Source organism: Trachurus japonicus, chromosome 2, assembly GCF_045865225.1.
Source record: "Trachurus japonicus isolate A0001 chromosome 2, Traja_1.0".
In the NCBI taxonomy this organism is placed as follows: domain Eukaryota; kingdom Metazoa; phylum Chordata; class Actinopteri; order Carangiformes; family Carangidae; genus Trachurus; species Trachurus japonicus.
In genome coordinates this window covers 5,908,718-5,925,663 of record NC_140908.1, presented here as the reverse complement: position 1 = coordinate 5,925,663, position 16,946 = coordinate 5,908,718, and the positions used below count along the sequence as shown (strand labels likewise).

At 41.2% G+C, this 16,946-nt stretch overlaps 1 long non-coding RNA gene across 1 annotated transcript in view; it reads left to right on the top strand.

Moving 5' to 3' along the window:
* Nucleotides 1-2,600: 2,600 nt before the first annotated feature.
* The window catches only part of LOC146990682 (uncharacterized), a 64,857-nt gene continuing 50,511 nt past the window's right edge, over nt 2,601-16,946 (top strand). The window contains exons 1-2 of the long non-coding RNA XR_015037921.1: nt 2,601-2,771; nt 5,939-6,034. This is a non-coding gene — a long non-coding RNA (uncharacterized LOC146990682). The remainder of the gene's footprint in view (nt 2,772-5,938; nt 6,035-16,946) is intronic.

The following is a 16,946-nucleotide window of genomic DNA, read 5'->3' as shown; positions in this document are numbered from 1 at the left end:
AGATCTTCATCCTATAAAATCACACATATAAAACCACATACTCACTTCACAGAGCTGTGGCTTTAACTTGATCCAAAGTAATATGCTAAAATATGCACCAAAAAATTGCAATGCTATACAATGCCTTAAAGCAGCTATAATCCATATTTTTATATTAATAATGGATGATATGATTACTTGTATTTTAAAAGGGATCGTTCATAGTGACAAAGCCACAAAATTATCACCAACTCTGCAGTTCCCCTCAGCTCTATGCAGCTTTAAAGCACCGTTCAGTTCTTTGTGTTGGTTTTATATCCACAACCGTTTTGGTTCACCTACCATTCTTAGAGTTGTTTTCAGAAGCTGCTTCTTTTTTATCAAGAAAGCTTTGATAAATCCACAGAACGCTTCCTTCCCAGCAGACCGACATAGCTAGTGATTAGCTGGTGAACATAATGCGTTTCACAGCTAAAGAGCCAGCTAGCTAAATTATAAGTATTGGACTTTCATTCCATCAAGTGGGCACAAACACAACTCCAATCAAATGCTAATTTTGCTCTCAATGTGCTGGATTTGTAAATAAGCAATTGTTTGCCAACATGCCCACCACATTAACTCAAAGGTTGTTTGTAACTTGTTTCCAAATGGTAAAACTCTATTATCGTGGGTTAAAAGCAAAATGTTTCACTAAACAGCTGCCACAGTGTCTACAAATGACTATTAAATAATGCTTAATGTTACTCTTTTGCGTTTAGTTAACAAGCCAATGTATTAGCACTAATAGAGAAGAGTAGCATCATAGAGCGAACTGAGAATATTCACCCAGTTTACTTCCTTGTATTCGCTCCTTCTTGCTCTAAAACGGGCCAAAAACTGAGAAAAACATAAACCTCTAATCAAACTTATCAACTAAAGTGAAATACGGGGTTGTCATTTTGTGTATCACATGTTCTCAAAGGACGTATTCTGTGAAAACATTTGACAAATGAATCTGAACTGGATTGCATTTCTCCTCCTACTTATTCCCAATCTTGCCCCTGGTCAATACCCTGAATAAATTTTCTCACAGAGCTGCAGTTGGCTGCTAATATAATGAGCCTGATTCCCACAGAAAGCTAAATTCAGTTCACTCTAGGTCCACAATGAAGGGGAAAAAACAAATGAAAGAAACTCCATTGACATGAAGACCAGGTCAGGTGAATAAATGAATTGATCCCATTAGATGGTTAAGATGTTAGGCCTTTGGCCTAATGGAAATCTTGATTATCACTAATTGCCCCAAAGGAGGGTCTGCACAGGTTGTGGCAGGCAGAATTAACAAGCAGCAGCAGAATCCAATGTGGATAAGGACAAAAACACACACTCCAGCACAGAAAAAATCAAAAAGAGAGGCTTTTTGTTCTGACCTCCAGAGGGTTAATTTGCCTCAGGCTGCAGGAGAGACATCATTGCCAGGTTAGAGGTGTCCACTGCCTCCCCAAGTTCAGAGTGCAGAGAACTCTGGAATAATTTAAAATCCTGGTGCACTTCATTTTTACCTTGCCGTGGTACGGTTTAGCCAGTGTCGCTCCTCTCCAAACCCTTCACTGACTGCACTAAGGTGATAATTCAGATGTAACATTTCTTGCCCTTGACTAACCTCGTAATTGTGCATCAGCATGAGATTCAGGCCTATTCAGGAAATGTACTAATTAATTGGAAATGGCACAAAGTAAACAACATCACATAGAGGACAGACAGCAGAGAAGGGAGAAGAAGGGGGATAAGATGTAGAGGCTGGCATCACTTCTCTGCCAGACGGTTAAAAGGTTCAAAAGCAGACATCATTTAGGGGATGAAAGAGAGTCCACTCCAGCAAGAGTTTGTGTGTAGGCTGATGCCTGCAAACACTCACACACCATTTAGAGGGAGGACGTGACATCCAGTACATGCACTATTATGTGCAATTAACATAAAAACCTTAATTAACCAACATGGCTCTACTAATGAAACAGTGTGTGTCCTTTTCTAGTAGAACTCTGCAACAGATTATGTTTTCCTCCTGGTAACTCCCTGGCATGTGTCAATCAACTGAAGGATCATGAAAGGACTTAGGCTACTTAAATTATACTGATGACACTAATATGCAATTTGAAAATGTCAACAGCTTCACAACAGGAACAGGGAGGTGCAATGATGGGCTAAGTTCACAAGCTTTTACTGTTGCTCAGAAAAGAAACCATATGTTTCCACAGCAGCTTCACTCATCTATGGTCTAATGCAATACGATGTAATTTGTTTATTTGTGAAGAGTCCCAATAAGTAGGCTACAGTATAACTTGTGTTATACCTTTTATTTTATTTATTTATTTCACACATTTAAAATAGCTATTTACTTATTCAATACTAAGCCTTGTAGATTTAATTTTCTATTTTTATTGTAAGAAAAGAGAATGCAACAGTTTCCTGTTTGAAAATGTAGGCCCCCTACATTTTGAACACAATAAAGTTTGAAAAAAAAAAAATCTATGGTCTTCATGGGACGGCCAATTAAAATCGATCTTTTAGTCCCTCCCCTGCAATGTAGATCCTGCCAATCACCGTCAGTGCAGCGCTACCGTAGTTCCGCCGACACTGTGTTTGTTGTGCTAACTCTGCGATGAACCTGCATCCCTCTCCCGCCAACATAACAGCTGCCTCCGGTTCAGACAGCGTCCATAGTCTCAGCCCGAAACTGTTTTCATCGTGTTCTCCTTGTTTCATCCCCGCCCGGTTCACCATCACCGACGTCGGCAGGTGTGTGTGAAGGTGTGTGAAGGTGTGTGAAGCAGGTGAGGGAGAGAGACGTCCTCCACAGCTGCGCACGGTGCCACAGGTGGCGCAACATGTACATTCAAAACGATAGGCTGTAAACAGCACTTTGCTCCGTGTTTATACCGGAACAACACATAGGCCCAATTATATCTATGTATCTATATCTATAAGCATGTGTAACTGTAAAGGAGCACACTAAGAGTCTTTATACACGAGTGTCTTGTTTTGGGATTATTTGGACAGTTCCTAAAGTAGCTACTAACACCAGAGACTGTCAGATTCATGAATCAAATATCACGCAGCTTTCCATTATAATTTTATTACTCAACTGTGGTTAGGACACATGCTTGTGAAAAGCCTGTCATTTTACATCATCTCAAAGTGACAAATGTGCCTCAGATGTAGACAAATCTGATTCATCTTGTAGGCCTACAGTTCAAACTTCAACAACCTGAAGTTAAAGTATAGTAGCCTGATATGTAGCTAGAAATAGACTTACTAAATTACAGTACAACCATAACCTCTACTAACAGTGACTGGATCTAATGCTAATATGAGTTGTGCTTATCCTAACAGTAAAGTTAGTTTACAGTAACTCTGCTACTGCCAACAATGAATTTCATTTATGGTGATGTGCAGCTGTGTTTGTGATAACACTACATTTTGTTGATGCTAGCATAAATTCTGCCTGTGCTACCAAAGAGACATTAGACTGTGATCAGCGGCTCCTTCATAAAGAAAATCCTGAGCTTCCTCAGTGTTGACAGATTAAATTTTTGTTGTTTTTTTGTCTTACTGTTGGGCTCAAACATGAGCTCAACAATGAGATAAAAGCTCTTTTGTGTAGTGAAAGGTCACAGAAATGCTTAGCTCACCAGTCCCTGCTCTGCCAGTGATAAATGTCTAGATTTACTTTGACGTCACATCTTACTTCACTCCAGCTCTCTGTCCTCTCTGCTGCATCTAAAGCCATTCACCTCCATTTCTGGGACAAGACTGATGTTGGGTTCTTGCCCTGCTAATAAAACTTCCATTGCTTCTGGGAAAGGAAATTTAACTGAGGAATCATGTTCATTAGGGCAAACAGGGAGACGAGCTGTTTGTGAAATAAATGCCACTGATTAGACGGCGGAGAAAAATGAGAGACAGAGACGGGACAAAGTGAAAGGGGAGGGGAGGAGTGAAGTAGAGTGAATCAATAAAGATAACCATATCAAAACTGAGCAAGAGAAAGAAACAGAAATAAAGGAGACAAATAAATGGCAAGAGAACTAATGCAGCATAAAAAGCTAATTTCCTAAACCTCTGAAACCCCCTCCTGGGTGGAAACAATTATTGTGTACGGAGAGACAGTTCTGATTAAACAAGCAGCGCCTTGACAGTGCAGATAAACTTTAGAGAGGATGGGCTGACAGAGAGTCGTGTTTGCTGCAGAATATGATAGCTAATTCACCGTCGCTGATCAGCGCCTGCAGTGAGAGCCGCAGCATGGTAAATGACAGTTCAGAGTCAGAGTCAGATGCAGTGAAACACAACCCAAACTCAGGAAACACATCTAGCCTACAAGTTGTAGCTCGAAGAAGTGGAGGCTGAACTTTACACGACTTTACTGAGGATCATAGTAATTGTCAGTTCCTCTAGGAAATAAAGAAATACAGACCTATGAAAGACTGAAAACTTACTGTGTCACGAAATGGTCTGACGGAGATTCTGAAATCGTCACTGAATTAATTAATTAAAAATGTATCAGTTCTTGCGAGACTGAGAGGAAAATGGCCAACGTCAAACTAACAACAGGGGGGCCACTTTGGCATCAGCTGAAAGCCATGGATTGTCATTAAACAAATAATGTTTGGCTGGATTGCTTTGCTGTTTTGAAAAGTGCCGCAGTGAAATTGGTTCTCCTCCGAGGGAATCATCAGCAGATAATTGCCTCAAAACCGTGGAGGAGTGTCAGACTTCCACAAAAATGTGTCATTTGTCGCTTAAGCTTAGTCAGTTCAGCGTGACCCAGAATAGCCTTTCCCCCCAGAAGTTCACACTTTTAAAGCTCACCTTGCCTGCGCTGTTAATGGACAGTGCAGATATCAGTTCTGAAATATAGAATTAATAATTAGCCAGCTCAACGGTCCTTGTTGCAGGAGAGAAAGCCTTGCTACAGTGAATCCACTTAAACATTTTTTTCCCCTGAAAACAGCTGCTGCTAAATATGGCGTGAATTAGAGAGAGTGAAAAAAACAGTATAATGGCACCATTAAAATAATATAATTAGTTAGAGGACACCGCAACGATTCATAAAGCTGATAACTCCGTTAATGAATCATATGAACGTCATGACCTATCTAAAGTTTGAGTTTATCATGTCAGAAACATAATCAGATCTATAATCCTCTACTTTGAGGAACATTGTTAACATCAACATTACATGTAGCCTGAAGCAGGGTGGTGACACCAGTTGCTATGATACACATCCTTTTTTCTTCCTTGTATCAAAGCTGGTCTTGCGCTCTCTCTCTCTCTCCCTCTGGTCTTCCTTGGTCTCTCTCTCGCTCCATAGATAGATCTGAGTCTCCTCTGCCTTGGTCCTGTTCCAGATATTCATTCTGTTTCCAATGTAGCCTATTCACCCCGCTTGTTTACAGATAGAAAATGACAAGTGTGGAGGATGGCGACGAAGCGAGCAGATGCTGGCATTTCAGTCCTGTAAATGGCAGTTTATGAGGAACAACAGAGGGCAGGGAGGGAGGAGCAAGAGGGGGGCAAACATTTCTGGAGCAGGATCAGAGCCTTTGGCTGTGAACTCATTACCGCTCAAATCAAAAGATTGCGTGGAAGGAGCACGCCGCTGTCACTGAAATCTCCTCCCCGCTCCCACATACAAAACACAACTTTTCTTTCCGCCACGTCATTTGCCCGCCAACCACACCACACCACTGCCGCCACCTTCCTCCCCTTTCCCTCGTCCTCCTCTGAAGATGACAGGCAGCCAGTCTTCACACAGCCTCTGCAAACTGGGTCAATAACAAACTGAGATGGAGAGGAGCGAGAGGGGAGAGAGCTGCTCGCTGCTGCTCTAGTTTTTAGGACGTGAATAATAAGACGTAACAAAAGGGTAATCTATCATATGTTGTTTGTTTTAACGGTTGCTCCCTCTCTCTTGCAGTGTGTGGGTGGACACACATCAGGCCTAGACTGGAAATATGCTCCTCAACTTCCTCAGCCAACGGCCATGACGTGGCTCCCTCTGCTGTCTGCCAAGGTAACATCACTATACATCCTCAGTAACTGGCAGCAGTGCACTAAACAGAATGAGCCTGTTCATTCATAGACAAAGTAACAGTGTAAGACTAGCCATTGAGCAGCAGCCTAATGTCGTAAGAGTCAAGTGTGTCCCAACAGCGTTAATGGAAAACATAGGTGTAGCTTTGGTTTCAGTATCTTCAGTGGACATTGCTGCATTGTAGTGCACTAACTCTATAATCACATTTAGTTTATTTGACAGAAACCAGGGGCACTTGTACCCCGGGGGTTCGTTGTGCAGTTTGTTACCTCAACCACAGAGGTTATGGCTCCAGCTGTGTCTGTGTTTGTTGGTTTGTTTCGGTGTTTGTCAGTGGGATTATGCAAAAAGCACTGAGTCACTTTATACCCTAACGTAGTGGAGGGATGGGCCATGAGCCAGAGAAGGACCCAGATCATTTTGAGGCATTTCTTTTTATTATATTAACCTTTCTTTACTTCAGTCTGGTGTATGTTGTATGAAACTGGCCCTTCTGTGATTTAGGCCGTAAAGACACTCACTACTGCTTGAAAACACTCATTCACTTTGTTCTGCTATCTGTTGATTCTGGTCCTATATTACAGCGTATCGGGCAACAGAGGTTATTTTCCTTTTCTGTGGTGAAACCCCCAGTAATTCCACCCTCTTGATGTCCCACGAATCAGTGTTCAAATTCAGTTTTTGAATCTCTGAAGAAGGGACGATAAGTGGCTCTTTGAATTCAGTTGCAGTGATTGCGCTGCAGCACTTGAAGGCAACTCAGATAAGCAGTATCAACATGTTGATCGACTCCTCTCTTCCCCCGTCTGCACTTCTTTGGCAGCTGTACAGTATGAGAGTGCTGTTAGGATAAAACCTTCTGCCGTGCATCAGTCTTGCAGCTGCAGTCGTCTGACACACTTCTAACAACCTTGAATAATTCCATTTCAAAAACTTCTTCATTTTACCCCCGCTACATTTTAAACACTGAGTCCTTCTCTTTTTTGTTGGAAGCCAGAAGGCAACACTTAACTGTGCTGCATTTATTCAGTGCAGTGTGTGTGTGTGTGTCAACAAAGAACTCGTGAAAATTACAACAAAAAAAGATGAAACCTGCAGGAGAAGCAAGGTCATGCCGTCCTAAAAAATTCAAAAGACACCCACACAGTTTAATGAACAGCCCAAGCCAAACTGCCGCCCAACAAATCTGTAATTCTAAATGTACGAGTGAAGAGGTTGAGTGTGTTTTTTTTGTTGTTGCTGTTGTTTTAGTTGTCTCTTGTTTTTTGATGTTTAGTGTTTTGTTGTCTGCCTGCCTCTCAGTGCTCAACTACCAGCTACCAGCTAAGAACATTCATTTGGTGCACAGCAGATTTCAGCTTTCACAGTTTGCCTCGGTCTGCGTCATTGAAGCGAGTGACTCTGCAGAAAAGTTCACACTTGAGAACTAAAAAAATACAAACAAATAAAAAACACATAAACTTATTTGACCTCATGGATGAGATCATGAGTTTTTGCTGACATCACACATGATGTCAAGTGGAAATTGAGATTAGTGTCACAAGCCAATGTTATACAGTTTATGGTTATAATAGTGATTCAGGGTTTTTCAATGAGTGTGTTTTGAAGTCATACTACATGCTCATTTGAAAGCTGTTGAAAAGAAAATACTTCATCTAAAGACTCGAGAGTTAAGACAAGTAACAGCTCCTATAAACAAATAAATGACTAATTAATTATTGCAAAGTGCAGAACCATAAAAGAAGGAATTATTTCCTCTAAACCAAAAGATTTTGTGCAGCAGTGAGATTAATTAGCATGACAACTAATCAGATGAACTAACTACAAAGATGGAACGGCTCCAGCTGGGATTCCCTCCACAGCGAAACAAATGGAGGGATGAGAGGAGCTGAGCACAGCTATCCCAAGGACAGGTTCTTGTATGCCAACAACTCAACAACTCACGTCATCACCCCAGAGTGGGAAACTGTGATTTTCTTTTCCCCGTCTCTTTTCATTGAACATTTGCAGCAAGATCAGGCCTTGACAATAGCTTGTAATTCAACCAGGGACCAGTCTCCCATGACCTTTGACCCCCCTCAGCCCCTTGCGTTTGTGCCACATAGATGGCAGATGTTGGTCAGAGGGTGCAGGGCCGCGACGCTGTCTGTTTCCGGCTGTTCCAGCTTCCTCGCCCTCGCATTTTCTCTGGGATAAAAGTAAAATGGATTTCAGGTCACTTCACCCACCTCCAGCTGTCTGCAGGAATAAACTCACAATGTAGCATGTGAGCGCATTGGGATGTCACCACAATGCGACGACTTGTCACAACAAAGGGAAGGTTTCTCCCAGCGCTGCTGTTTTTTTAATCATGCTAAATTAGTTTGGCTCTGTCCTTTTCCAGAAACCCCACAGATTTTCTAAAACATCATTTGTTGCATTTTTTTGTTTTTGTTTTGGAAATCAAACACAAAAGAGGAGATGTTCCCTCAAATCCTCAAATTTAGATTTAAATGGTCTTTGGTGTTCAAAATAAAAATAGGAAAAGTCTAAGTCTGCTCCGCTGGGCTGTAGCCCTCCATCGAGTGGCCAAAGGTAGCCAGTCTGAAACTCCAAGACCCAAAGAAATCACTAATTCCTCTCACAGCTGTGGCAACAGGTCCCTCTGGCCCTGCTCACTCAGTTAAGTAAAGGTTCAACAAGTTATCGAATCTGCTTTGTCAACTTTCAGCAACTTTTGTAACTTTTTAGCCACAGGCTAACATTATCACTGGTCACAGCCACTGCCCTCTTCCTTGCTGCAGGTCTAAAAAGCAACTGCTCTTCTTAGGTCACCAGAGGGGACTGCTGCCTCATTGGCTGACTGATCTAGCCTCTTAAAAGCACAATAAATGCAAAATGAATCAATGAACGTACCATTCCTAAATGTGCATTTATACTCAAAATACATTCTCTTGAATGACTAGATTTCTTTGCGGTTTTATATGCAGATCATTTAACCATGGTTACAGTGTGCCTATATTGTGAACGTTTAATATCTCTATTTCATTTCTCACCTTTCAACACCTACCTTTCTATTCTAGTCATGCAATATGGTGTAGATCTCACTGTGTTGCCTCAGTGACATAATTATCCTGTATCTCATGTCAGTTCATATTCCACTCACGTTCTTCTTAATGATGGATGTGATCGACTTGTAATTAGGAATTTTCTTTATGACTTACTTTGCCATGAGATAATATTTCAATTCCATCAACCAAAACCATGTTGGGACTAATCCTACAAGAAAAACAATGAGTTAAAATATATATATATATATTACCTCATGTTGTGAGGATGAGCAGCTTTGTAAAATGTCACATAACTAAGATAATTGTGTGGGATTCTTAAATTCACTCATCCTGAGATAAAGAAAGTCATGAATCAATATCCTATACATGGTGAAAGGGAAAATACAAAACTGTCAATCCATCAAACAAGAATGACCCCAAGAAGAACAAAATTGAATCAATAAAATAAAAAAAGGATGAAGGGGTTTTATCAAATGATAAAAAACTGATCCATACGTGTTTAAAGAATAATATGTTTTACCTGTAGAGAGAAAGTCAGTGAAACTGTCTTGTACCCCTGACATGCTAACTAAGGGCATTTCTGAGTAACTTAAAGACCCCAGGATAGTTGTGCAGCAGTGAATCCAGAGCAAAGCAGCCTGCAGTTCAAAGGGTTAACCCCAACATGAATATATAATCAAAAAACTTGTACTTTTCACTGCTTTAATAAGAACTCAGTGTTTCTGAGAATTTGGCTGTGTCGTTATCCAACAGGACAGACTATTACAATATGAATCCATAACCAGAGGGACTTGTCTCACAGTCCCGACTGACTCTGAACTCTGCAGCCAAGCTCGGCCATTAAACACCAGTCCAGACCGCTGCTCACGAGTCCGCTCACGTTGAGCCCAACAGCAGATTGCCCTGCCTGCTCTAATGCAGCACCACTATTGGCTCATGGCACATTGGGTATGGCTGAGGCATCATCGGCTTCCTGAAAACATTAAAGTCTTTTCTACTGCAGACGGCTCGGGATTGAGGCCTTTTGCCATGAAGAAAGAGAATGGGGAAGGATTTAAAAAGAGGGTGAGAGACTGACACATCGACGGAGGAAGAACTGCTGCTCACATAATACTTGCTGATCGACATATAGTCAGAGCCAGGAGGCTTTTTTTAGGGGACTTTGAGATTCGTATGCACCAGGCAACTCAGGTTTTATTCACAGCCAGGAAGAGGAAAATCACATCTCTACCCTCGTACGACCCAGAACTAATAGTTTTTTAAGACAGAACAGATACGATCAAGGATGTATTAGGCTAAAAATCAACTTGTATTTTCCTGTACACATGCAGCCTTAGAATAAGATCTTGTTCCTGCTCCGACCTAAAATCCTATTTCATTGCTGCGCAGCTTTGGCAACAACTTAATCTTTTCTAAACTCAGACATATTGGGACTTTATTCAACAAAGACCCAGCTCTCCAGAACTGATAGCTTGTGATTTAAGTGTTGCATCGTGACCAGTTTCAAAATAAGGCTACAAGACAAATGTGTATGGCCCCAGATTGCTGATGCAGTCTGTTTAAAAGTTAACATCTGTGAGACGTGTACATATATACTGTATTTTTTTTTTTTTTCCTCATGATTGTGTTACCTGGAAGAGTTGTTGGGTTGCTTGGCAGTGTAGGAGCAATGTACCTTACTTGCTATTACCCCAACCTGCCAAAGTCCAGACGTGCTGGCTCTGAGTTGTTAGATATTTCCTCCAGCTCATCCATCACCAGCATGGTTGAAACATGCTTAACCATATTTTACACCGTGAACAAATTGAGGATAATAAATTTCCCTGTTTTCCTTTTGTTATCAACCCATTAACTTCATGCTGAGTCCAATCTGAGACTCTCTGTTTTCTCATTTAGCGAACACAGTTAATCAAAATGCTTATTATCTCAGGTACCATTGCTCAGACCAAACAAAGTACATTGAAACATCTCTGTCCTTTCTGTGAAGTAATTTCCTATTTCTATTCAATCTGGCTAATCTAAAAGCCCTTTTTTATTCCTATTTCATAATTACCTGTTGGAACCAGTATTGAAAGTGATGCTCAGAAACAATTATGTAATTCTAAATCACAGCTGATAGCAACACTATTGATAATTTGCATGAGTGAACTGGCAGCAAAAGGTTGGTGGGGGCTTCACTTGCTATGCTACCCTTGTTTCACCCTGTTTAGAATATGAGCAGCAGTAATGAAACCCAGAGTATGACTGTGGCTCAGCAATGGAGCAGCAACTATTATAAAGAGTGTCTCAATGTGATTCCCACTTTAATTTTCACTTTTATTCCACTGAAGATCATGGTTGAGCAGGCAAAGAGAAATAAAACTGGCTTTACTTTCTTATTTCTCAGGCAGCATGAGCATAAACATGTTAAGTGCATAAGAATATTTCACATCTTAAACAAATCAGATTTATTATTTTTGGACAGATTTGTTTGGGATCTTGTTCTGAATAAGCATGTTGACTCTGTTTGCGACTCATTTCAGTCACAACTGGACTTTAGTGATTTACTTCTGACCATTATCTATGATCAGCATCTCAACATTAATGTAAGACTTGGTCGATTGAGAATCCCTGAATGGGATCGTGGTGCAACTGCAGCATTGTCAAAGGTTCAAACCACCAGACCGGCTTCAAAAGCCACATTGTGTGGAGAAGTTGAAGGCTAACCAAACACATTATGAGAACGTGGCATTAGGAAAGCCTTTAGCCTCTCCACCTCCATTAGAGCAGAATGTGGAGTTGGTGCAAGTCAATATCTACAAAGCTGTGACTCACTAGCTGTTGCCTCCTGAGGCTGGCCTCCACTTTGATTTTTTATTTTTCCTCCTTTATCAAAGCAGTTGTAGTCGGCCTTGTCTAGATGTTTTTGGTTTGTGAAGCCACCGTAATCCTCTCAATGCAATGCAAGGCCAATATGGCTTATCTTGCTCTTATTGTTGGAATCTGAGATTATCCTGTTGCATTTGATTTTATCTGCTAATGTCTTTTTTACCGCATTCCCTGAGATCACGTCCAACTTGCTTAGGGTTAAGAATGAATTTCATAATTAATACAGATGTGCATTTGAGAATATTCCATCATTAGTTAAAGATCTGCATAGTACTGTCAATGGAAAATACACTATAGCGCTTAAGGGGTCTATTCTTAAACAAAACCCTCTTGGTTTTAAGTCTCACTGCCACATTCTCTACAATTATGAGTCTGTGAGTTGTTCTAACTGTGATTTATGCCAATTAGCAGACCATTACAGTACACTAAATGTGAGGAAGTGAAAGTGTGTATATTGGTTTCAGTGTCTCCAAAACTCCTAAGATGATAATTAACGTGAGAGAAAGTAGAATAAATAAAGTTCTGATGCAGAAAAGTGTATTTATTTTTTAGATAATTCTAAAATATTTAAATATCCGATGATTTTTTACCTCATTAGGCCTCAAATACTTGTTTAATTGGAACCATCTGAGAAGTTTAGCAGGGAAATCAGTATTTATTTCAAGTGATTACAGGCCTTTTTGTAAGGGGCCACAAGCATCAAACACAGACATGAATTGCAGATTTTGAAAATCTCTGTTCTATTGCTTCACATAATGCATACTAAGTTCTATTATATACAAATACAAATACATAGAGAAAGGACTATACAAGTCCGTTAGATAGAGAGAAACAAAGAGAGAAAACAAGCTCTTTGATTCACAGAGCTACTAAGACCAGCACAGCCGGCCCCAGGAGACCTGGATCTTTGATTCTCTCTCTAAGGTTGTGTAAAATATTTATTAAAAGAGCATCATTCAAAGCCCACACATTATACACACCCCAACACACACATACACACACACAGAAGGACTTGGCAAATGCCCTGCACTCCTCCGATGTGGCAAAAAAAAGAAAAAGAAATTAAGTTCTGTGACGGGCACCTGGCGGAAGGATTATTCTGATTCTCCGTCCGCACATCCATCTCCATTTCCTCCCCAGCATTCCTTTACCACCTGGCGTCGATCCAAATGGCTCAGTGATGCCGCCAAGGTGTCCGTGTGCTTTGCCCAAGGGAAAATATCTATTATCCCCCCACCACCTCCTCCTTGTTTTTCTTGCCTGGCAGAGGAATAACCGTTCAACGATTCAGGGCTTTCACCTCTACTCTGATAAAGGTTATCTTGGCAATTTAGTGCTGGCGATATCGCATTATGGAGAGAGTTATGAGGCGGAAATCAAATTTTGCTTCCAGTGACTCTGAGGAGAGGCAGGATGAAAGGTGCATGGGACTGCACAGTAATGATATGGTAGAAATTGTTGTGTGAGTGTGTATGTGTGTGCGCGTCAACGTCTGATTGCATGTATGCTCTCCTATACAGTCTCTCAGGGACATCAAAGCTGAGATTTCACTATAGTGGAATGTGCTTTTTTCAAAATGGCTTCATTTTACAGCAGCTTATATTGTGCATGAATGTCGGCTCAATGGGGAGTTTTAACCCAGCAGCTTTGATGGACATCCTACTAATAGGTCTCAGAACCCCTCGCTGGGCTTTACAGGTTGCTCCATACCAACTGTTGAGGCACTCAGAGCAGTAGAAGCAGCAGAGCTCAGTTTGTTTTTATAACTGCTTTATTTTGAAAGTCTAAACCGTAATGCAGAGGAACTGTGAGCAAGCCATTAGGCATCAGTAGCAATTTACGTCAAAAACCGCCCCCTTTCACAGAGTCATAACTGTCAAGTCATTTAAAGTCAATGACGTGATGTACATATTTTTTTAGATTCAATTTGACTTACACTTCCTGGGGATATTATTATTGCCAATGTCCATTAGGAATAAACTTAGAAATATTAGCTTTAAACTAAGAAACTGTGGCTCAGTTGCTGTTTGTAGACTGCGAAGGCTGACCTGAGATGAGACACGATGGCCTATGGAGAGTTTATGCACTAACCATCCTGTCAGAGAGTGTAGCTGCTGAAAACTATTAGGGGGTTAGAGTTTGTGCTAAATGTTGAAGTGAGCTTAACCCTGTTAAAAATGTTGTTTCAAAGTGTAATCCTCCTGTTTGTGTTGTTTGCTGCCATGTTATGCTGTAACACTTGAGTTAGGTTGGACAACAAAGAATCCAACCAGTGGAGCTTTTGTTGCCCGGGATAGAAATGGACACATTCAGTCTTCAAACGCAGCCCTAAGAGGTTAATGCAATAGGCCTATTTTACTTAATATTATACTATACTTAATAAAACATACTGTAGTTCTCAGATGGTGATATTTGTCGTGGTGTTGGCAGGAGGGGACGCTGTCAGACTCACAGTCCCCTCTCCAATGAATCAAAAAAGCCACATTAATTTACTCGAGCACGTCTCCGCAGTACGGCAGGATGAAAAGAGAGATGAAGAAAAGCCCACTCTCTCCAGATAGCATTCACGTGGCGAGGCTGATAGCTCGGTAGCGCGGAGTGACACCTCCTTCCCCTTGTAAAGAACAGGAAATTAGAGAAACACATTACTATCGGGGCAAGCGAGAGAACCTACAAAGCGCACCATCCCATCACACCTCCTGTATTTGTCAGATGCATTATCACATTATTATATTCACAGTTTACCCTACTCCCTGGAGAGCTAAGAACATTTGCCATCGCAGGGCTCACTCTTTGCCAAAACGGTTGCCATGACGACGAGATTTGACTGTTTTTTTTTCTTTAGTTTCAGTACGTCCAACACAACTCCTTCACATACAGTTATTAAAATATTACCATTGTGACATTGTTTCGGCACCTGCTGCTGTGTAGCTGTGTATAAAACAGAATTATAGAGAGTGCAGCCTTTTGCGCCTCTGAGGTTGTCACCAGAGACTTAGTTTCTCACAGCAAATTGGTTGTGTGATGGTGTTCCTCTTACTGATGGGGACACAATCGTATTTTTAGCAGAGCTGGGGAGCATTTTTATACCTGAACTCAGACAGCCCGAGTTGTGTGAGGACACCACGGAACAGGGAGGTAGGAAGAAAGCTGTTTCCACTGTCTCATGGTCTCACAACACATCCAGGTCATAGAAAGGGATGAAAAGAAATTTTCTTTTTACGCGCGTTGTCAAAAGAGATTGATGCCCTTTGATTCCACTTCATTGTTTCGACTTCTGAGCGCCGCAACCCACAGAAAACAAATTGTAACAAGTACTGCAGCAATCTCACAAAAGAGCTTTATTTTTAGACCTTTAGTGTGAGTCATACTCCAACAACAAAACACAAAAGATCTGCAAAATGTGTCTTATTCCTTAATGAATCGGTGGGGCGATTGTACAAACTTGTTGATGTAGTGTTAAAGTTTGAAATACCATTTGGGAACAAGAAAACAACTAAATTCACACCTCCATTTGTGTCTCTATGCAACAGTACCGCCTCTATAATTGGCCGTGCCTTCGCAAAGTTGCTCCTGGACTATAAAAGACATCATGCAACTGTTTTGACGGGTTGAGTAATAACCTGTCTTGTGTGTACAATACTTGTAAGGACCCTTTAAATATTGGGTATAACTATGTCCCCTTGGGAATGCAAAGAAACACTTTAAAATAAGCACTTGAACTTATCCCTATTGAATTAGCATAGACGCCTACCAGACACCTGTGACATATCAGCACCTAATTAATGAACGATGACACGTACCTGACGATGCTAACGAGACTTCACACTTGGTCCATTGTTATCATGGATGCTGATGTTAACACATGAAGGTAGAAGTTGTTTGACGTCAACATCAGCACACACAAGAGTTCCTCTAACCTGCTGGTGTGTTTGTGGCAGGTGAAGTAACACACACGTACGTACACACGACTCCACTTGACATATCACAACAGTGACCCCAGCTGGACACACACAACCCAGAGATCTGATACCATGTCTGGATTTGTTTGGCTTCCCGAGGCTCTCTGCACCTCCTTGCGGTGGTCACAGCTTTATCCTTTTTCATCACTTCACCATGAGAGAGAAACAGCTCCAGTTAAAGCCCATCCAGAGGCTTTTAGGCCCGGCCCGGCCCGGCTGCACACAGCGACTGGCTGAAGGATTGGATAGAGTGCTTCAGTGTCAGAGAGAGAGCATCTGCACTGTCTGTTGGCGGGTTTTATTTCTTTTTCTCCAGTACAGCTGGTCCTGTTGAGTCTGTTCCACTTCAGTCTTTCATCTGAATAATATCTTCAGTTCTCAGATGTGTTGGATAAATGAAATATGTCTCTCTCTCTCTCTCCTTATCTAATCATCATCGTTCCAGGCAAAGATTTAAGCTTTTCTTTTGCTTGTCCTATATTTTTGATATACACACACATTTTTAAGCAAGCAATAAATAAAATATATACTCACTGACCCAATGTTGGCAGACACACACACACTCTCTGATTGCAGCTGCGTCACTTGAACGCCCTTGAGGTTTCCACACCCTCCCTGCTCATGCTAATCTTAGAGCGTGGAAGCCTCCTTTCAAAGCCGAATACATTATTGTACACTCCAGTTTTTCCTGAAGCATGATATTGTTAGAAACCAGGACCCATATTCACAAAGTATTTTATCTCACCACCAAGAGTCTCACTCAAAGTTTCTTACTTCAAGTTTTCTCCTGAGTCCTATTCACAAAGCTCCTGGGACCGGCTTTTACTTAGGAAAACTGAAAACTCCTATACGAAGTGTAACTCTGTTGTTATGGTATTTGTCAATTTTCATGGGCAAACTGTCGACCTATATAGGTAGCATGCTATGTAGTGTGTTGGTGGTCTGTGTTTTTCCTCTTGTAATGCTGCAATTGAGCACAATCACAGCAGACTCACAGTTTCTATGAAGCTG